At 35.3% G+C, this 22,555-nt stretch overlaps 1 protein-coding gene across 2 annotated transcripts in view; it reads right to left on the bottom strand.

Annotated features, from left to right (window-relative positions):
- Positions 1-22,207, bottom strand: part of LOC128996308 (band 4.1-like protein 4) — a 252,108-nt gene extending 229,901 nt beyond the window's left edge. For both annotated transcript variants that reach the window (XM_054421549.1, XM_054421550.1), the window contains exon 1: positions 22,109-22,207. The gene's annotated coding sequence lies outside the window, so the exon portion shown is untranslated. The remainder of the gene's footprint in view (positions 1-22,108) is intronic.
- Between the last annotated feature and the right edge of the window lie 348 nt (positions 22,208-22,555).

Raw genomic sequence — 22,555 nt, 5'->3', positions numbered from 1 at the left:
CCCACATCTCCTCCCTAACTCCCGTGCCGTCATGTCCCTTGAGTGTTTTGTCACTTGGCTGTCCAAAGTGACGTGTATTGTTACGTACAGGTCATGTCCATGCTGAAACGAGTGACGGAAATTCGGAATAACTAGTAAACCCGTTGCTCAAAATCTAGCAATCGAATTCGGGTTAAGAATGAAAGTAACAACCTCTACTAATTCCTGAACGATGCTAAACTTGACCGTTCACAGTGAAAATGTATGGCCTACGTCAATTTTATTTTTACGCTCGAACTTATAATTATAACTTATACCATAGCTAATGCACTATTATAGTTTCTACCATTAGTTTTAAAATGCTTCGACTTGGTGTTATTATTTGCGAAAAGTTGTTTTAGACAATCCTTTACACGTATATTATGCAGACTCGCTTTTCCACTGTGACAACACGTAGTGTACATTCACCCTCTGTTTTTTCTTTCTCTTTTTCAGCGTTGAAATATAATACATCACAAAATCTGCATATGTATATCATAGGTACAAGGGAATGAGATCTCTGATAGTTAGTCCAATGCGACGTTCATCATAAGTCTCGTCTAAGACGATGAAGACCCTTCTATAATTGATAACAGACAATAAACTACAAACAACAGATACATTCGACTGTCAAACTACTGCACAACAAACATCCTGTGGATTTGAATAAGCCCATTCACAGATAACTGAACATTGAACTAAAACACGGGAATTGAATAAGTTTTCAGTAGCATTCTATCGAAAACTACAGCAATCTCTTATCGATATCAGAAACTTACAATTGATAGACTGAAATTCCTAATATTAGTAACGTATTTGCATTTCTATAATTACAAAAACATCCTATCGACATCATGAACATTAAATAAACAGAATGCTGACTGTTACCTTAATACATCTAATCCCTAACATTCACTACAAGAACATAGTATCAAAACTAAATAATACTATTGACAGAACACTTTATATTTAAACAAATAAATTGTTGGTTCCAATAAATACTATCGATAACACGACCGATTGTCAAGCTACTGCATATCGAATCGACTCACCCACTAGCATTTAGTGGGTTTTTAACTCCCAGTCGTTGTAAATCACCCCGACCATTTCACGGTTGTCGCTGTGTTAGCGCGATCTCAGCTCGCTTTGTACTCAATGTCGATTCGACAAGGTTTGAAGAATTTATAACGGTCAGTTCTACAAACCAATGAATGCACAAACAACAAGGCAAGGTGCCGGGGCCAAACCGTCAACATTGCAAGTATTGTAGCCCATAGTTCCATCCTCTTTACTTGAAGTAGGCTCTAATAGCGCTGAATGAAGTATATGCCCTCAGTCAGCTGGAAAAGAACCATTATTTCATTTTTTCCGCAGAATACTTTTGTCCGTCACCATAGACTACTATACTTAGATGGTTATGGATAGATAAAGACATTGATGGAACTTTACTGAAAAGGTTCATGGGACAAACCAGTATTAACTGCAGAAATAAGGAGAGGGTGATCTGATCTCGACGCAGTTAATGGCTTATTAGTCTACGTCTCTACTGTTTTCGGTTAAACGCTCCCGAAAAAGGAAAAGAACGGGAAACTGAATGAGGAAACTTCAAACAAACTGTGTGAGATATTCCGAAGATATTTATGTGATTTGTTACTGCAATAAATTATCTTGGGATCGCTTAACATTGCTTTGTTTTCGTCCTCAATAGTATATAGTTTGTGGAGAACGCATTTCGACCGTCCTCATCAGCTCGTCACACTAGGTTCAATAAATATTTAATGTAGATTAACAGTACAAAAACTTGTGTAAAACTATAATATTTTATCACTCAATACGTGCTACAAATTTTACATATTAAAAATTTAACTAATTGAAACCTTAAAAGCTTTTATTTACTATTTAGCTGATTTCATACAAACTACACTGACCTAAGTTTAAAAATAAAAAACTACTATTTTTAGACAAACGGCAAAACTGAAATATTCGACGATAGTCAACGTTTGAATCGAGAGTGAGTTGTAATTTATTTTATTTTATTGAATTCAATAACAATGATAATTTACATAACACTCGTACTATTGCTAATAACCCGTAATGGTTAATCTGTGCTAGTGTTTTTATTTGTTTACACTATATAGTAAATCAACGAATATAGCATATGCTATACCAAAAGTAGAGTAGCCAAAGAAATAATAGCAACCAATAGTATTTGGTTCGATATTTTAGTAGATACCGTCAGAAGTATAATTTTCGCTCACTCGTTACGTACATGATGCAATACAACTTGCTGCATCATTGGGTACTCTTAATTCTGTTAAGTGAAAGCATTACCAAAAACTGCACAGCAACCATGCTTTTTTACAATTTTCAAACTACTTCCACTACGAACTACAGGCGCACAATGGAAAAGTGATCCCGTCGTACATAAACTGAGTCCCCGGAGAGCTGTCTTCCCTTTTTCGGATCACAATAAGAGCAACGCCTCGACTTGCGCCCCCCGGGGGTTTGTCGCCCCCTGATATTCCCCCCCTTGTTTTGCCCCCTTCACTCATAAAACACGCAGTTACCGACGTATGAGTCTCCACGGAATTCTTTGGTTTTTACTAGGTCGTTATATTTGTTTCCAAATTTATTTTTCACGACCTTTTAAAATGTGTGAGATATTTTGTCGTTAATCGTGTGTACAAGGTTAAAAACAGAATTCGATTTGGACAGGTGCTCAAAGAAGGATTTTTGTACGAATCCGTTAAATATAATTATTTGGCAGGCAAGTATGAAACTGGCTAAAAATTGATCACAATAAGGGGTACTAGGAGTAAATAAAAAAATCAAAAGGTCCCCAGTGAAATTCGGCACATTTTACTAAAAAATTGATTCAGAAAAACAAACAAAAATAAGCCTAAACAATTATTACAAAATAGAATACACTTGTCCATGCATGCATCTACGTCTGATGTTACAACTTAATTAACAAACTCCACTGAATTCTATGAAGTGCGTGCATTTGTGTCCAGCCAAATTGTACCAAAACGAACCTAATTTTTGTACAGCTTCCTTTGTCTCCGGCATATTATTTTATAGAACTAATAATGAAGAAATACAGCTAAAGAGAACTTTATCTTCAATCACACTGTTATAAGTAGGTTAATAGTAACCTAAAATAAAGTTTTACGCCACACATGTATTTGTATTGAAAATGGCCTTCGTAGTGAGTCGAAACCTTTCATTCATCATTTTAAATCAAAAAGTAAACTCTAAAAACGTCCCAACCGCAAGTTCAATGCTGTATCAGCTGATTCTATAAGTCCGACGTTCGCAACAATGTTTCTAATGCTAATGAGTTCCAATTGGGCGAGCTGCCCGAGAAGTAAACAGGTTCGTATTTCACTTGTCATTGATCTGATTCAACTGTTATTCGTATCTTAAGCTGAACAACTGGTTTCGGTAACTCTATATAAGGATGTATTTAGTTAAATTTACTAAAAACTACATCGATCGAGTCTGGACCACATAATCACGAGTGACATTTATGTGGTTAGTTAATGTGGTCGTCTTGGTGAAAGAGTGTACGATTAATAATTTCAGCAAGCACTCAAACGTGATTATAAAACGTAACAGAAAGTCGGTAAAGCTTATTATTGTTTGTAAATGATACATCAATAAACACCTTTTTTGGGGGATAAAGGCTCTAACTGTTATTTATTTATTTTTTTTTTTGTAGCCGAGTGCTCATAAGTAGTTATGGTCACTTGTATACCTTCGGTTTATCGGGGTCGATTGAGGACCCAGTTAATAAATCAATAAGTTAATAAGTCATTTATTTAACCAAAATAACATATACATGCATTGGCCATGTATATGTTAGTTAATGAACTAATTAATAAATGATCAACGGAAAGCAAATAAAATGTATATCTAACAACACTTCAATTGAATTATTAATCAAAGATTCTATCTAGCAATAGGTTGACGTTAGAACTACTTTTTCGCAATTTTGTTAAAACCATGGTTATAACACTACCATGGTTTTAACAAAATTGCGAAAAAGTAGGAACAAATCCAAATTCTAAATATAGTTCCTAAAAAGTCATTTATTGGTTGAAACAGTGGGCATTCAGTTGATAAGACTACGAATACGTGTATAAAAATAATTCCCCAATACCTCTAATATATTATATCTAATTCACAGGGTTAAAAACGTATCCAAACAAATTTTAAATTCGTTTCGAAATCGGTGGTCAGCTGATTAAGCCTATCAGCTGAAATTCCTCGCACGCCCGCACGGCGCTGCACGAGCAAAGGTGCACGAATCGGTCCAAAATCAAAACGAAGGTTTGACTTTTGACCCGTCATTAGTTGGAGGCATTAGAGGAAGCGCCCAAGTCATTAGTCAGCTCATTTTCCATCAGTTCGCTGTTAATGACTGACACAGACGAATGGTAGGTTTGGTCGTGAGTGCGCGTGGTCTATGGGTTGTGGGTAAATAAATAATGACGACTATTCAACCATTCTAGCACCTAATATTTTACTATTCTACAATCCCACCGTTCTTCCACTCATCTGCCACTTATGCAATGTTTATATGTCACTCTACCATTCCTACTCTATATAGCACCTACTCTACAACTTTACCATTCTTCTGCCATGACACTTAAATGTACGACTTTCTGCTATAATATACTACCATTCTGTTTCTCTGACATTTCTACCACTCACGCACATCTACAACAAACAACGCATATCTATAGTCTAACGGGTAAACTCTGACGATTCTACTACCCAACAATTCAACCATTTAATCAATTTACCTCTTTGGCACACTTCTAGTACGTATACCTATACCTATCTACCACTCCGCCATCCTAACATTCAATAGTTTTACTACTCCTATAGCCGTTCTACCACTATACTCTTTTGCCACGCTTAACATTTTAACATGTTAACAGTCTAGTAAAACACTTTCATCGTTCTATCATTCACTCCCTCTTTCCATTTTACCACTCTGACAGTCGAGCAGTTAATTTTTCTAGTTCTCCGTATATGTTTATAACCTTTCTAAAAAAATGTTTTACTGATAACAATAAAGTATAAAAACATTAGTTTAGAATACAAAATATGTTCCACGGTGTTCATTTTCATTACACTTTTCTACAACGGGAGTGTCTTATTGTGATTTTAGACGGGACATATTCTGTATGAAATATTGTTTAAGAGATGAAGAGGGCTAAACTGATGAAAGAACGTGTTAACGGAGGCTTGGCGTGGAACAAGTGGTTTACGTGAGCCGAAAGAAAATCAGTTGGGGATTCTTGTATGATGGTGTACATGTGTACATTGTAAAATATCCTGAGGTACTGAAGATGAGTGTTGGAAAAAACCTGGTTAATAATTTATGAAAAACGTGAAGAGCGAGCTGATCGTGGTAGAGCGCGGGGCTTCAGAGCCCGAGGTCCCGGGTTCAAATCCCACCAATCACCTATAGATTGCATTTATTCCACTGCCCTCTAGGACTAGCCTGGAGCAATGTGAAAACTGTCTCGGGCCAGAGTCCATGGTGTGAAGGTGGGACATAAAAAATAGAAAACATGTGAATAAAAGTCCAAGAAATGTAGATTGTCACAACACAGAAATGATTTTAACTTTACAGGTGTAGTGAGTAGTACACAGAATAGTAATGTATACAGCATGTAAAGTGAAGTAAGCATTGAATACAAGGTACAAAACAGTCCTTGTTCACAATTGTTAGGAATTCCTGTAACTACAGTATGAGAAGTCGGGTTTTTGTCGCTGTTTTGGCTGTTATAAATCTATTGTCGACAACTAAATAATATAAGTCTTATAATGGTTGAATTATAGTTTAGATTATAAAATGCATTTTCTAGAGATAAAATTATCAACTACATTTCATTACAAGATAGGGAATTTTTATCTACAAAAATAAAAGGTTGATAATCTGAATATATTTTAAAAAAAACTTGAATATGGTGGAGTCCTAGCAAGTTAGTTTCTCTTCACATCGTTTTGAAAATCATATGAATCCTGAATATAATGACAGATTTTCTCACTGGTTATTTTAATACCCTTTCTCAACGAGATAAATAATTATTTCCATCAATAATACAAGACATTTTGTTTGGTATGAATCGAAACAAGTCTAAAGTCTAAAGTAAAGTATGTGAGGAAGAGACGTTAAACACTGGTTAGATTTGGTGTTTTGTTCTAATTTTACTCTGAAGATTTAAGTTTTCACCGCCGGCGCCGGTACGAACAGAATGTTTGAAAACAACAGATGTGTATAGGTATAAAAACAATCAACCAATTACATACAACACTAAATCAATTATACATTGTCAAAATAAATGGCAAAAGAATTCAAGTGAAATTTGTGTTTAACGGTTATTTTCAAGCCTAACATTGGCTGAAGGATGGAACCCTGAAAATGCTCCGTCCGCAATTCACAAAACTTACAACATCTGAGTCGGTCATCAGCACTCGAAATGGACCGCGATTTGTCTTCTTTCCCTTTCAGGGAGAAACATCTCGAGAATGATCAGAACAATCAAAACATTCCTGTACGTAAAGTTTCACTTTCTACTACAGTGAGACACTGGTATGACTAGATTGTGGTAAATGACGCGTGGTGCACATTTTCAGACGATTCCGCTGTCAATTGATTGAATCTGATGATTATTGTGGAGGTACGTTTTGCTAGTTTAAAATTAACATAACCAATTAATTTTCAATGTATGACTGTTTGTTGGTTAGATTGAAACGTAAGGGGACACCAGGATGCGTGTTTGAAGGCGATGAGTGAAGGATGAGTGCATAATGAATGGCAATGAGTGAAGGATGAGTGCTGAATGAATGACAATGAGTGAAGGATGAGTGCTGAATGAATGGCGATGAGTGAAGGATGATTGCTGAATGAATGGCAATGAGTGAGGGATTAGTGCTGAATGAATGGCAATGGGTGAGGGATTAGTGCTGAATGAATGGCAATGAGTGAAGGACGAGTACTGAATGAATGGTAATGAGTGAAAGATGAGTGCTGAATGAAAGGCGATGAGTGAAGGTTGAGTGCTGAATGAATGACAATGAGTGAAGGATGAGTGCTGAATGAATGGCGATGAGTGGAGGATGAGTGCTGAATGAATTACAATGAGTGAAGGATGAGTGCTGAATGAATGGCAATGAGTGAAGGGTGAGTGCTGAATGAATGGCATTGAGTGGAGGATGAGTGCTGAATAAATGGCGATGAGTAAAGGATGAGTGCTGAATGAATGAAAATGATTGTTACCTACTAAGTTCAGCTGGTTCTTAAGCTTGAATTCATTTATTAGTCCAGTAATCAAAGACAACTTAAGACCAGGACAACAATCAAAAAGCTCCAGATTTTTCTATGGATCGAACTGGCGACAATTTGAATATAAGGCTACTACTATAGGCTATTACTGTAGTCACTCTGCTATTCAATAAATAGCTTTAAATAATATTAATCAATATACTTTATGCAGTAATAGCAAAACCCTCACAGATTATTGATTTTATTTCTAAATATGTACTATTCAATCCAATGACTTAAGGGAGCGACGTAAACTTACTATGTTTTAAGCTTCATATGAATGGTGAGAGTACAGTGAAGTGAGATACCTTGCGTAGCTTGTCACTGAGTAAAACCTTGTTGTTTCTAGCCAGGGATATTTGTTAAAGGACAATGATCTAGAGTAGCTACGTCCAGTTTCGAGCCTTCAAAAAGCTGTTAAATCGTATTTAAATTGCACGTCTTATTCGCTAAATACCTCTCAAACTACATAGATTCGAGCTGATTTAACCGTGTTTAGCAACAGAGAAGAAAATGCAGAAGGAAATAATGTTTGTTCTGTAGATCTGTTGTATAAAATAGTTACGAATCTATTATTATTCATTTTAGAATAAAAACTTAATTTTACCACCTTGTGAGGTATAACTCTTTTCCATGTATTTAGATAAAGGGTTTAAATTTCCTAGGCAGCCATTACGATAAGTTATGCTTACATGCTTACATACTGTAACTCGATGATTTAATCCGAAAAAATAAACCTATTTATAAGTGTAGAGCTACTTACTTTCAAAACCCTAAGCTATATTTTATGACAATATATCCAAATGAAGCTAACAACATACCTTAGGGTAGCAATAACATCAATAGCTTTTTGAATTGATGGTCCATGAAAAATATGTTTATCAAGTTCTTCAATTTTAGTCAAGCCTCTTTAACCGCAGCTCACTATTTAAATTGCAACGAAAACTGTGATCAATATTCAACAAAACTTGAACTACCTTTCTTTAACCCTTTGCATAACCCTCATAATAACACACACACACATTGCCTAAATGTAAAATATAGCAATACAAACATTTGTTTTTCAAGTAAATAAACAAACACCAGTTAATTCTATCAACCAGCTGTTTCGTTTAGTTAAATAAAATCACTGGGATACTTTAAAGAAACATGTAGCTTTAGAAATCGGTCCATGGGCAATATCCCTTCTGAAATTCGTTTATATTAATACTTGCCAGCAACTCTAAGCTTTATTTTGATGGGCCAAACGCCTATATTTTTATTTGTTAAAATAGTACCTTAAACACAAAATTGACTGTATCGTAAAATGTGTTTAAGAAAATGTTCGTTTTATAAAAGATTCTTCGGTTTATAACTGAATTTACTCTTTAAGAAAGAACAGAAGCTCTCGATACAATTACAACGAAATCGTTAGTTCCACCACTCTACTTGTTAAGAACCGTAACGCTGTAACAGAAATCGACTCAATAACTGCTGATTGCTTATTTTACTCCGTTCACTTTATGTGTCTCGTAAAGAAAATGGCCTGCGTTAAAACAAGATCAATTATTGCGGCAAAGATGTATCTGATGGTTTTTGTGTAATACTTAATACTTTAATACTTTTCATTGAAATTGCGACCATACATAGTAGGTATTTTAAGCCAAGTATGAATGGAGATGAGTGTAGAATGAGTGGCGCGATCTTGTAGTCTTGTTAGTGACTAAGGCCGACATTCCTTAGACACAGCTGTTTTAATAGCCCAAACAGCTAATGGCAACTAAGGGACCTACAGTTTATAGTGGAATCCGAACCACATTTTTCCTTGGTGTATACGAATTGGTCTAATTATCAGGATAGTACTGCGGATAGTCGTAGTACTCACTCGTGCGGACGTTAATCCACACCAGGGAGTATCACATCCACAGTGTATGCCTATAAATATCCACAATTCGTGACCTCCTAGTAGCTGGATTACAGGACGACGCCACCCGTCCCAGTTTTTTACTAGCTTGCAGTGCATTTATTGGTACACCGATAAAATTATGTGATAATTTACAGAGATTAAATGGAATAAAATACATAGTTTTTTAATGTGTTTCAAGACTAAAGTTATTGACACAAAGTAATTTTATGACAGAAAGTTAAATCGTATATGTAATCAAACTTTAAATTATGACCATACCATCGGTGAGATTTCGCTTTTTAATTAGTAGATTCATCAAACACATTAGCAAAAACATTGAGTTGTCCTTAAATACTTTGGGAGAAATTGTTATACCTTATTAGACACCATTATTCCATTGGCCTCTGGTAAATGAAGAAAGATCACCTGTATGAACCAGCTGTATAAATCTTTGTAAAAAATAAGTTGTTCTATTATAAAAAATAAAAAAATAAAAAAAAGTTCGGCCGCTTAGAAAACGACCTGCACGATAATGCTAAACCAATGCTGGAGGAGGTCGCTTTCTAAGCGGCCGAACTATAGTTGGCTTGGTTAAAAGGCTGGCGTATTCAATATACTGTATAACATTTAAGCAGAACATTATGTCGTTGGCACAATTCAACAATTTTCAATTTTAACCCAACACTGGCTATAGCTATGCACTATCTATAACCTCCTCGCGTGTGATTGCTATTGATCAATAGTAAAATATTAAATTTTAAGGTGCACTGTTTACATCTAAGGCTTAAAAAAAATATACAATCATGATAAAGATAATTTTTACTAGCCGATTCAGACTAAAAAAACAATCCAAAATATCCCACAACAAAAGTACGAACCAAGTACATCTCATTAAAGTATTCATCGCTTCAGTGTATTCCTTCCCTCCATGAACCCTACGGTACGTTCCCGAACACCTAGAATCTAGACAGCCGGTGGCGCGGTGGGAAAAGATTGTTGAGGTTGGGAACCAAAGGAAGTGGTAATGAGTGGCCCAGGATACGGTCGAAGGAGTTTCCCAGGACACAGAGCTATTGTCCTGGGACGGCAGCATGGCGAGGTCAAATATTGATCTATGGTTCATCACCTTCTGTGGCAGGAAGCCCCAGGAAAGAGTCACTACTAGTAGCAATTAACTTCATGAGGGCCCAATCACACGCTTCCGAATCAATATAAATTGTGAAATGTCAAGAAATTCAATCGTGTATGGTTTACCACCAAATGGACTCTTTGGGGAAAGACGTACCAGTCGCAAGTAACTGCTATGCACGTTGCAAATCAAAGATAGGGAATTCGATTTGTTTTACAGCATATCTAATAGCTAGTTAACTAGGATACCTTTGGAGTTTATTTGTGGACGAATACTAAAAGAATCCATCCATGTTACTGGCCAGGTAAAAAGTAAACAAAGTTGAGATGGAAACTTTGTTTGTTATTTCATACATGAAATATTACGAACGAGCGAAAAAAATGAAAGTCGTTATTTTATGGCACACAATACTTTGATAAGATTTTTGTAATCGGCTCAGGTCAATTCGTCCTGAAAGAAAAAAAATCCAAGGTAGAAATAAACTAGGGAATAGTCATTTGGAGGTTGTAACCATCGAAAAAAGATGGATGAATTTTGCCTGAAGATAACAACCGTTTTAAACGAACTGCCTTCATTTTAAATACGGTACCAGAAGTAAACTAAAGAAACTGATCAGATACAATATATCGTTGGTGAATAACCGCTATCTATTAGGGATAATCGCCATACAATTGGACATTGCCGATTGGTCGAGCGCTGATTTCACGGATATTAGACCAAAATATGTTCTGTACTAATATCCTGTGTGACTTTGTGCGTAAAGAGTTTATACGAGTAAGCTTATCTCATAAAATACATACATACATAACACAGATTTCCTGACCGACAAACTAAAGGAAATAAGAGAGTAGCTATACGTTTTGAGACACTTAATGGAACAGAAAAAATCCGGCTATTAGTGTTAAGCTTGTTTATTTATCTAAAAAAACCAACGACACCTAATTTCACACGACATATATAACTGCGTTTAATCATTTGTTAAAAGTTCCAACTGGATAACACCGCTGACCACAGAGATAAGGGTATAAATCCCCCCTCCCCCCCCCCCCCCAATATTGACAGTTCAGCGGGTTCAGTCAACATTGTTGGGTGAGATTGTTTGCCCCAGTTTTCCAGTTTTTCAGTTTTCCACGTCCCACGCCTCTGTTTGTTTAAAAGTTTTCACAATGTTTCTTTCTCTGTATGTTTTTCCAGGCTTGTGAAATCTTTGAATATCAAATAATAAATTAAAAAACAATTAATAAATAATAAGATTAAGTATTGTAAATAAATAGTTGTTGAACTAATTGGCTGATTTTAGTTAATTTTATTCTCATTTTATAATAGGGTTCGATATAAATATATCGATGTAATCATCGTTGTAAGATAAAAACCCTTATCTTAAATAACAGCTCGTATTTTTTATGCATAATCATAATCCTAGGTAGCTGCGTAGGATAACTGGTTCCATCGTGGGATAAATCGGTAGCTTTATTATAGTTCGAAATTGGACCTAGATTTACATCAATATTGAAGCTCCTCGCTAAAGAAATAGCTGGTCTTTATTAGTATCAAGGCTCAGGTATCAACTTCATTTACCATCCATCCTTCACTCTTCGCATTTAACGAGACAAGCTTGTATCTGCGTTGTATCATTGACAAAAAGAATTAAATAGTTGTATGAATCTAATTTTGTACACATCAGTAAAAGTGGCTATTTATTCCACAACATAAATGTACTGATACATACTGCAAGCAACTCATACGTCGAGTGCACAAACGGTATTCGCACTCTTTCCCAAATATAATTTTTCATTAACCAAAGCATCATTTCTACTCTTACCGATAAAAAAAGTAAAAACTGCTAAAGAAAGCCTTTTACTTGACGCATATTTACTTCAAACTACTCTTTATGAGCTAAATAACGACGATAGATTATAAAGGGAACCTAGTGGTCTCCTCCCAACAGCCTATTACTCGATCAGAACGTTACCGTAGATGCATTTAACATCCAACTCTATAGTTTAAATTCCAGAGTCAAACTGACCACATCGAGAGGCCACTTGACTAATAGCTTCTTGAGCGGTCCTAAATTAAAATACGATTTAGCGTGGAGTGAGCATCAGGCCTGGTCACGATTATCCCACCCACAGGGCTCCGTGTTTGGGGCCCGGGGAGCCTGGATGGGGGCCGGGGGATGTGGAATACTGGATCTGGTCTGGGGAACTACTATTCTGTTGAGTCATAGATTTTTTCGGGGCCAGCATGATTGCCGAGAGAGTTATTCACCGAACAAATTGTATACCGACTGATCAACTATCAACCGGTCTGTATACAAAACTACATGTTTTTTATATTTTTAACAAACAATCTGCATACCCACTAATTTGTGGTCGACCGATATTGTTGTTACAGCTGTGTCTATAACAACATACGTGTGTCTAAACTTTACTTACCCCAATAAGAAAGTGGCCGTTAAAAGATACCGACCGCAAGCTTAAGATTAAACCATTTGAGGTTCGGAATTGGTTTTATCTCCCGAAATGTGACTTCACATTATTAATCAAGAACTTAAGTCCTTTCCATGTAGGTACTGTAATACATAATACAGCAATAGAAACAGGGACATTTACAAAACTGTCCAAAGAATAATTTTTATGAAACCAGTAATAGAATACTAAATACTAGTACATAATACACATGCACAACACAATGTGTTCTGCGGGAACTGTATAGGGAAACTCAACCCTGACTGAACAAGACAACATGAAACTTTACTACTGTATTGGATATTGCAGTTATAAGATTATGACCGAACTCACGAAGGAACACATGAAGCTTTATTACTATATCGCATGATCGAAACCTCAATACTATATTTGATTGCGTTATCCATCTCAATGCAACAACACACGAAGCGTGACCCAATAAGGAAACATAAATGATACTCGATGCAATATCCAAAAATGAACCTAAGTAATCGGCGTCGGCGTCGTGAGCGGTGATACTTTAGTGCTGATGATGTATTAAAAGTCGCTATTACGGTTACTTTAGCCGCTCGGGAGAGCAATTTTCAAGAAGTAATTACCAAAACGTGCGGTTGTAGTCGATAATAATGGGTAGAATTACCGGGAACTAGCGCAGCCACAGTGTAATGGTCCTGAGTCACTCAAACTTGATGGTTTACAGATCTTTGTTTCGGTTTCGTCTTTAGAGGTAAGTTTCAGTTCTTCAGTTTCTATTAGAGTTGAGAAAATAGTTGTGTTTTGTTAATACTTCCAACGAAAGGCATTCAGACTAAGTACCCTAGTAAGAAACTCACAAAAGAGTGTATATTTAGGGGATGTTTTCTAATGATTTTAAATTAAGTTCGTGAGCTCGTCAAACTTGTTAGATTTGTGCAATTTGTTTGGTTCATAGGGTTTATTTGGTTTTTACGCATTGATTGAATAATGAGTTATCATGAACTCTATCTTCACACAACCGAGAAAATAAGGTGTTTTACAATCCATCTTAAAGGACAGACCAACCAACATGTGAGGTCTTTTTCTCATCATTACCCATTTTCCCAATTGTTTCACTATTCTTATTTTTAATACTATTAGAGTAATTTGATAAATTACACACTATGAATGAGGTATTATCCTAAATTAACGAAACTTTCTGATCGAAACCAGGTAGTTTTACCCAAATGGATGGGTCTAAACGGGCACGACCTTACAAAAACTACAAATGAGTTGACAAATATCTTTCATCCAACATCAAACAATATTGTTTCTAAAAGTGTCGGTAGACATTATATACGCACACCAATTTGGTTTGTTTGTGGTTTGTACAAACACATGATCACACTACAATCGCAGACTCTTCCACTTCCAAAAATCCAAAAGTTTTCAAATACTGCTGTCTGCTCAAAAACTAGCACACAATAAACGCTGCTGTCTGCTGTCTGTGTACTGCTGGCTGTCTTTATTTGAAACACCCAGAGCTAACCCCCTGACTTTGGAACTACATTTCTTAACAATCATGTGGTTATCTTAATGCCGGTATAAAACAAACAAATAAACAATAGTCGGGCAAGTGACGTACCGCTGGCAGGTCGTCAAGGCCATGGGCACTTCCCCTCTTTGTCTGCCTGTCTGGGCATCGGGCATCGGCCGCTCTTGCCCAGTGACCAATGAATGTTACGTTGAGCTACTTGAAGAATATAATGGTGGTTTCAGGTGAACATGTAAAAGAGATCTGGCCGACGTTTCGGCAAAGATGTTGCAACCCCTGTTTTCAACGCTAGTTAAGGTTGGTTGGTTTCAGTGACAAAATTGTTACTGATTGGGTTAGGATGAGCTAAGCGATTTGGGGAAAATAATATATCGATGTGTACGGCAAATCCATATTCGACCAACACCGACGTTTTGACGAGATATGTTACAGAATTCGTTTCTTTCACTAGGAAGCTAGGAGGAATTGGTAAGTGCCAAAAGGGACTACTAATTCGTTGCGTTTATCTAAGCTTTCAGTAAACAATCAGCGACTGAGTAAAGAAAGAATAGATTTGACCTATGTTTCTGTAAAAGGTGCTTCACCTTCCGATTTCAGGCCTAAAGGGAATTGGTTGATCTGATGACTAGAAGTAGGATATGCATTTTATGCAGCCTCCGTTTTCATGGCTAGCAGAATGTTTTTATATCTTCTCCAAAAGCCATGCCTAGAAAACAAATAAGCTTGACCATCTGGATCACAACAACTTTTCTCGGTGTTCATCCATAAAGCTCGTAGTGTTCAGCATTTACATTTCTTGGAAAATTATAGAAATTATCCTGCATTCCGTGGTTGGCCGTGAAGGGCAATGCAGCAATGATAGTTTATGGTTGGAGTCCATATCAACAGACAATAGGTCGTTTGCCACTTGATTGCCCTTGCATAATTCATCCTAAACGCTTCAAGAAAGAACAGCGGGCAAGTGTAGACATGTAGGTGAGAGCAAGAATATGGTCTAACGAGTGACTTGGGCATAGAAAATCTGAAATATTAAAAGTTAACTATGCAACTTGTTGTCGAGAATCTAGCCGGTTGACAATATACAAAGCAGATTGTACCCTGTCGGTTTCAAATTTGACATTGAGCCTTTTCACTAGAGAAACAGACTGAGAGTTGGAAATACGACTTTTCTCTAGAGGATCTGAAGGGTTAAGAGATGACGATGTACCTAATCTCTTAAGAGTCTGACATATTGAAATTAAAAAATACTTTAATATTTTTGTGGAAAGGGGAAAGGTTAAACAACAAGATAGCAATGACACCATAGTCAATCTCAATCTCAACCCGTTGTCAATTTTGAAGCTATTTTGTATTATCAGTGTCTAGCTCATGCTGGTGACACTGGGCTGTAATCGACAACTTTATGATTTTATTATGTGTCTAGAGTTAATTAGACGATGATTGCTATAGTTTTATCTGGTTAAACGAAGTTTAGTAATTAAAATTATTTATTTTTGTAAAAAAAAATACAACCGACTTCAAACGCTCTAAAAAGAATGAAATAATTTCAATAAAGTAAACTTTTGTATTAGGCAAGCTCACGTATTTTAAGTCGGCGCGACTCTATGATGATTTTTGATACAAAATTGAAAGGGGATGTCCACATTTCAGGTGACTATCTAGAACTAAAGGTGTTAATCTGCATGTCTTTTTCATAGCTATGCGTTAAGTGTTATTTTATTACCGTAATCAGAGATCGGCATTATAGTGGTATTAACGAGTATCTTTAAAAATATTATAACGCATATAAATGTTTCTAACTTGGAAAAGTAACGTTTTAATACTAAACTAGCTTCTTTTCCCTATCATAATATCAAACTAAATTATTTTCCTATTCATATAGAACATTTGTGTGTGTTATTCTCATAATGTATTTATTCTGAAGTAAACATAAAATGCAAGAAAATATTTCCTTTAATATATAAACAAAACAGTTCAGTATGTTTTTTTTTATATATTTATGTTATTTAGCTACAATTTATTGATTTTAAAAATACACACACTATATTGAATATTTAATTTCAATCATATTTGCAGTTTGAGCCGCGCCGACTTGAAATACGCGAGCTTGCCTAATACAAAAGTTTACTTTATTGAAATTATTTCATTCTTTTTAGAGCGTTTGAAGTCGGTTGTATTTTTTTACAAAAATAAATTATTTCATAATTTTTAGTGACTGTATAATTTTTTATGTATTAATTACTTGAGGTTTTTTGATAAGCAAAACTGTTTGATACAATCAAAAGTTCCACAGTACAATCATTATTTTAAAACTGCGTGAGTCACCTTTTCAGGTTACATAATCAATGGGTATAAAAATAAACATTTTTAGATATTCCTTAAGAAAGAAAGAGTTGTCCATTACATTAGGCCTAATGAAAAACTAATTGTCTTTTCTAGATACATTGAAATTTCAGACATCATCGTTTCCTGCAATCGGTGTACTTCTACATTATAAAAAGAAATACAGTAACGTCTCATGCCTTTTGGAACAATATGAAAGTTATTCCTCAACTACCAGCACTAAAAAATCTCTCAAAAGTGGAAAATTGGTCGTTAACACGAATAGTACCTTTGGAAAATATTATATGAAAGATTGGTTCAGCTAAAAGTGGTGTAAGTCATGTAGGGGGTTTTGTTTGCTCAAGATATAGCCTAGTCGAAATTGCTAATCATCTTCCTCTAGGACTTTCCGAAGCAGGCATAATAGTATTGATATGATATAGTAACTGGGTAGAGAATATCAATAAACATTCCACATCTGCAAATGAAATCTATACTTATAAAAGGTACAGCCCTCACTGACTCACTGACACACTCATCACTAATTCTCCCACTTCCCATTTACCTAGGAGGCTGAAATTTGGTACATTGATTCTTTAGGCATTAAATAGGAAAACTAAGTTGTTTTTATTCTGATCGGACTCTCGGGCTCCGCCCCAGTGGCTCTGGAGTTTCCCATGTTAGCCTTATAATTTTTCATATTTAAAAGGAATTAATGAATCTTAACAGCTGTTTCAATTAAACAAGTTGGTTCTGTTCTATGATGTTCAATTGCATTAAAGTTACAATGATTACCAACAGGGTGCAGCACTATTATTTATTTTAATTAATGACAACAGCTAATTTGCAACCAAAAGGTGAGTGAGCGTAGCGAACGAACTTCAACTTGGAGACGAGTTAGCGTAGCGAACGAGCTAACCTGAAGGCAAGTGAGCGCAGCAGCGAACGAGCTCCAACCTAAAGGTGAGTGAGCGTAGAGAACGAACTTCAACCAGGACGTGATTGAGCCATGCGAACGAGATCATCTTGAAAATTAAGAAGTTAAACGGGGCAAAGCCCGCTGGTACAGCTAGTATGTATATGAAAGGTTGGTTTAGCCATAGATAAAACATACTCCCTTAGTAGATTTCTCATCCTTATGGAACAGCTGAAGACAATTTTATTGTTAGTTCATGTACGGTTTATGTAGAGGTCGTGTTTTGTTTACAATTTGTTTCCCGTTATTACAGCCATTTAAAACCTCGTTTAACCAAATAATACGATCTAATCATAAACAATAACTTGTCCCCTAGTTATATAACCAAGCAGTAAAGCACAAATCAAGAAATTAACCCTAAAATAATGGAAACAAAGTTTCATCGACACTAGCGCCTTTGTGTCACGTACATGAACTAGACACGAAAAACGTGCTTCTAAATTTACAATGGGATGAGAAGTCTACTTGTGTTGGCTAGTCTATGGTTTAGCTAAAAGTGGTGCAAGCCATGTAGGTGGTTTTGTTTGCTCAAGATATAGCCTAGTCGAAATTGCAAATCATCTTCCTCTAGGACTTTCCGAAGCAGGCATAATAGTATTGATATGATATAGTAACTGGGTAGAGAATATCAATTAACATTCCACATCTGCAAATGCATGTTTAGTAATTAAAATATTTAACACTTTTAAGACAATTGACGATTATGCACTGTCACACTTCTTAGGTCGTGTAAGGAATAATTGCATTTAATTTATATTTAGACCTGTTTTACGAATACTTTGGTTTTCACAATACACCTTTATTTGTCAATATCATACAGCTATTCACTGAAACATATATGTTTTTGTAAGTCAGAATATTCAATACTAAAAACAGAATTACTGTATACACAAATCAGGTCAAACGTTAAAATACATTTTTTATAGTAACCAAAACAAAATGCATTTTTCTCAATGTAATTCATTTAGGCTCCATGGCAAGAAATAGTTTATTGATCAATATTATGAAGCAACTGTTTCATGAAGAATTGTATGTAGCTTCATTTAAATGGTTTCAACTAACAGCTGTAGAAATGTTATTATTATTTATTGCCTTCTCTGCACAAATGTAAACAATCTGCACAAATGTAAACAAAATAAATGTTGAATATTTAAGGTTTTCACAATTTTTCACCGAAAGAAATATTATACTTAAACATAATATATAAGGTACCAAATAGAAACTCTCCTGGTTATTTTGGTGGTGGAACCACACTGATCGGTAAAAGAATCACAGAGAAATTGGTGAACATACATAGAAAAAAAAACATCGCCACAAACAAATTGAGAACCTCCTCCTTTTGTTGGTAGTGGGGAAGTCGGTTAATAACAAGAAGTAAATTGTAAACAAAAACACAATCTAGCGGCACCATACAGAACTAATAATAAAATTTTCTTCAGCTGATCCATAAGGATGACAAATCTATGGTCATAGACAGTGCATATGTCTTACAAAATAACATGTTTACACATTGTGTGCCTGATTCTTTTTTTCAAACCAAAAAAGTTGAAGAGTTTAGAAAATGCATGACAGTCCAGTTAGACCTAACAAACAAGTTATTCAAAGTACACTAACAACGTGTAGCAACAGTTATCAACCTGGGATAAACCTTAAGTTTTGTTCCAAGCTGCAGAGTAAAAAAGATCAGAGAGGACACTGTATTATAAACTAAATAATTCTTTATCAAATTTGCCAAACCATTGATGAACATTCACACGTTGACCATGAAATGCAAAAGCGCCTTCATCGAATGCCCATACGAAGTATATCACAAAGGAGAAAGCAAAGACGAAGGAACCGAAGAGCGGAAGAGAAGTGGAAGACGTATGGAGAGCGGATGGAAGATGGGGGGTAATTGAACGATACGATGGTCAACCCGTTAGAAAACCAGATGGAAACCAGAACAGAGTCGACTGGGCGACGAATGCTCCAACAGTTACATCTTCATGCATTACATTACTGAATTGGGCTCGGTAGTTTACTGGATTATTATATTAATTGGCGACATTTGAATTTTGTACGGTTTAATAGGAAGGTTTTGCAATAATTCATTATGAACCATTCACTAATGGTAAATGAATCTCGCAACGGGTTTTTGACAAATAATAACTAAAAACACTATTCGTATTGACATTTTTTAATGAAGCTATAGGACATCCTTACTGGGTGCCGGTACTCGAAACTAGTTGCACTATAGTACAAATACTATGGCTTTGCATCGTATTTAAATTTAGCTTTAGGTATTTTTTATGTATAGTCATGACAATCATGACATACAGAAATACTCTAGTCCGAAAAATAATTAATACCTTCCCGATTACCAGTATACGATTTGGCGAAATTATATGCATAGCATTTAACAAAGACACATCCATAAAAATTTCACAAAAAAACATTTTTTCAAATTTTTAAACTTTTCCTGTATTCATGGTAAAAATAAATAACATATAACGATGATATATAGCGTAATAAAGAACGATTCCAATAGGTTATCATCAAGTCCAGTCTTGTCTGTTTTATCAGAACACGTGTAAAGTTATCGGGTAGTGTCATTATAGACGTGGTTTCTTGTCCTTAAATTTTACATAGGAAAACCCACAATGTTTTATTAGTCAATGAACGCCTACTTATTTAAAGAATCTTTCCTCATACTACATATTCGGAATCTCGTGTGTAAAAAAGCTTAAAAACACTACGTCATAGAGTGTAAAATTTATTTACTTAAATTATTAAATTGATTCAAATGAAAATTATGGTAGGCTACGTAAATCAAAGGGGCGTATGGAAGGTTGGGGTAGGTCGGTTTTGAGGGTCGGGTCTAAATAGTTCGGATAATGACAAGGCTCTGGTTTCCAAAACTCCAATTTCAAGACGAGCTTCTTCAGTCAGTAAGATAATTGTGAGGCATCTTTAATTCATAAGTCTGCATCCCTACCACGCTTTCGGCAACATAGTTCACTTTATTTTGTAGGCCCTATATAACATGCCGGTTTTGTTTTGTTAATATAAAGAAAAGTGCATATATATTTGATTGCCCAATTTTTATTTAGATTAATAACCTAAACAGGAGATATAGAGATCAGTATTTACATTTTAATGCTGAGCAATCATGTCCACCAAGGATTCATATTATTTGCAATTTATTTTGTATAAACTGAGGGAAATTCCTAATTTTTATGTCTTTTATGAGAAGTATACTGAATACTTGTGTTATTTATGATAATAATATTTAATGGCACAGTTAATAACATTTTTATACCAAAAAAACATAAACTCATTAAACTTTCGAAATCGACTATAATAGTTTGTTTTATTTATTACAAGTTAATTTATTCAACGGTCAGCAAAATTGTGTTCCACCATTCAACCGGTTAGCAAACAGTGTTCAAAATAATATTTTTTCTGAAGAACCTAAATTCATTGTGAAATGCTCAATATTTTTAGCGAGCTTTCATGTGAAAAAGAATACCGTAGTCGGAAAGCAAGTCCTGGGACCAAATTACTTTTTTCATTTTGAGCTTAAAAACAAACAATCTTGTTAATTTTGAAGAATTAAAGGTCATGGAGAAAATGTCCAAACAATTGTACTGTACATTTAAAATTGCCATGTTTTTATGGAGATAAGAAATCTGTTGTTTTCTGTTTTTAGAACGTAGCATATTTTTATCAAATTTAATTTTCTGTTTTATCCCATATCGTCTGCAGGTTTGCTGCGGCGGGGTAATTGCTTAAATTAATTTAGGATAGTATTAAATATAATAATAGTTAACAGTTTCAAATTCGTGCACTGCATAGTATGTTAGCTGTTTTTTTTTTTTTTATTTAAACAGCACGGTTGTGAGATTTACCCTATTTATTGGCATTTTTGCGATAAGTTGCACATTGCATTTTGTAAGACCAAACAAGGATCTTATTATGTTTTGTTGCAATGTTAATAAACATTTACGAAGATTGGCGTTATGAAAGTAAAAATCAATAATTGACTTGTTCTTAAACTTTTTATGTTTGTCGTCTCTGCTCATAATGAGTCTATTTAGTGAGACCGACTTGAAGGATCATACGAATCGGCTTTGAAGTTTTCCTAATAATATATGTGTGCAATATAAGAAAATAAGCTAGGCCCTGATTAATTATTTATGAGCTAATTTTTTTATTAATTACTAGTGTTCATAAGAAAATAGATATATAATCGAACGGGAAAGTTTCGACTTGCAACTGTTATGATGAAGATATATTCCCTTAATTCTCATAAATGAATAACAACAAAAATATTTAAATGTTCTATTACAATCCGGTATTTATGACAAACCAAATGATTGTATGAAACAGTCAAGAGAAAAGATCAATAGGTAATCAACCACAAAAACAAACGAAAATACATCCTCAAGGAACCATCGAAGTGTAAACTGAGTTATTTACCTGCACAAGGAAGAAAGTAATCCACAGAACGAGCACAACACGAAACACTAACCTCAAAGTACATCGACCTTTCGGAACCTCGCACCAAACCCGACTGACAGAAGAAGCGGGAGCGGCGAACGACACTAGCGCTCCAAGAGGCAGACGCGGAAACTACCAGCCAGACAGCGCTACCAACACAACCAAGTCAAACAATCGAGCTATTAGAGCACTCATTGTTGACTAGGCCTTGGGATTATACTGTAGAAAATGATATCCCACCTAGCACAATGCCATGAAAATGTTTACCTAGGTATTTTTTTTTTTTACAAAAAAAAGTCCGGCAAAATCAATTACAGACCTAATTATTATTTACTATTTAAGGCCAATCTACTCTTACTAAGTCCATAGAATAGTTATCTTCTTGCTTATAGCCTGTGCTTTTAAATGGCATGTTGCATAGGACTA

This window comes from Macrosteles quadrilineatus, unplaced genomic scaffold, assembly GCF_028750875.1.
Source record: "Macrosteles quadrilineatus isolate MER2022 unplaced genomic scaffold, UCM_ALF_1.0 Scaffold_6__1_contigs__length_79288215, whole genome shotgun sequence".
Lineage (NCBI taxonomy): Eukaryota > Metazoa > Arthropoda > Insecta > Hemiptera > Cicadellidae > Macrosteles > Macrosteles quadrilineatus.
The sequence above is the reverse complement of the archived record's forward strand: the minus strand, read 5'-3'. Positions and strand labels throughout refer to the sequence as shown.